This window comes from Pinus tabuliformis, chromosome 2_1, assembly GCF_031772625.1.
Source record: "Pinus tabuliformis cultivar Carrire ecotype Pingquan chromosome 2_1, CPIR1, whole genome shotgun sequence".
In the NCBI taxonomy this organism is placed as follows: Eukaryota; Viridiplantae; Streptophyta; class Pinopsida; order Pinales; family Pinaceae; genus Pinus; species Pinus tabuliformis.
Window position 1 is genome coordinate 56137349 of NC_142299.1, and position 1770 is coordinate 56139118.

Sequence of the window (1770 nt, forward strand, 5' to 3'; positions counted from 1 at the left end):
TCTGCTACAGAGGTTAGGAGTTTCCTAGGGGCAGCACAATACTGGAGAAAGTTTATTGCTAACTTTTCTTTGATTATAGCTCCATTACATGCTTTAACAGGATTGAAACAGGTGTTTAAGTGGGGAGGCAAACAACAGAAAGCCTTCGACACCTTAAAAGAGAAAATCAGTACAACACCAGTACTAGCACTGCTAGATCTTCAACATCCATTTGAGATTGAGACAGATGCCAATGACTATGCCATGGGAGCAGTGTTGATGCAACACGGGAAACCCATATGCTATCATTCTGAGACATTTACTTTTGCAGTAGTTAATTATCCCACATATGCTAAAGAATTGTATGCATTAGTACAAAGTTTTGAAAAGTGGAAACATTACCTAATGGGTAAAGAAAAAATCATACATACAGATCATCAACCACTTCAATATTTGCACTCACAAACTAAATTGTAGCAATCAAGACATTATAGGTGGATGGGTTTTCTGCAGCAATTTCATCTTTTCATCAGATATAAGAAGGGCATACACAATAACATTGCAGACATTTTATCAAGACCAATCATAAATGCATCTACTATACTTAAGCATAACTCAGTAATGCATGAAAGTTACATTGAACAATATGCTCAAGATGTAGATTTTAAAGATGTATATGCAACTTTAAGTCATGGCAAGAAAGTAGAAGAATTGGATTATTATGTAAAGGACCAACTCTTATATCATTTGGGAAAGTTATGCATTCCACAAACCGAAAGAGTTAACATAATCCGACAAGCACATATTTCTCTCATATCAGGTCATTTTGGTGTAAGTAAAACAGTTGCACAATTGCAAAGGTTCTGTTATTGGCCAAGAATGCATGAGACAGTTTCTAGATATATCAAAGGGTGTACTATGTGTGCTACAAGCAAGCACAATAATCGGAAATTAGGCTTGTACACTCCACTTCCAATTCCTTCTCGTCCTTGGGAAAGTGTTTCCATGATTTTGTTGGGGGATTGCCAAAATCTAGGAAAGGTCATGATTATTTGTATTTTTTTGTGGATAGGTTTAGTAAAATGTGTATTTTAATACTATGTAACAAGCATGTTACAGCTGAACAAAAAGCAAAGTTATTCTTTCAGAATGTATGGGTTCATTTTGGGTTACCCACTTCTATTGTATTTGATCGAGATTCTCGATTTGTTGGGAAGTTTTGGTCAAATCTATGGGAGTCAATGGACACCAGGTTGAAGAAGAGCACAACATTTCATCCACAACAGATGGTTAGATAGAAGTGGTCAACATGATAGTGATCCAGTTGCTCATAGGCTATTGCAGCAAGCATCCCAAGCTTTGGGATGAGCATTTGTGTTATGTGCAACATGCTTACAACCATGCCAAGCACCCTTCTACTTATAGATCTCCTTTTGAGACTTGTTTTGGTTTTATACCAAAGTCTCCCTTGGATTTTGTCTTTGGTAAAGACATAGTAGTTAATGGACACAGTGATGCGGAGAAAGCTACCAAGTTCATTGAACAAATCTAGGAAATTCACCAGGCAGTATAGGAATAGCTAGAAAGAAGTCAAGCCAAGTACAAGGCAAGACATGACAAGCATCGAGTTCAACATAGTTTTCAAGTTGGTGATCAAGCCTGGCTGTACATCAGCAAATACAGAATGCAAGGTGAAGGTAAGAAGCTAAAACCAATAAGGTATGGACCTTTCAAGATACTTGATAAAATTGGTGAAAATGATTTTCGCCTTGATTTGCCAGCTTATATGCA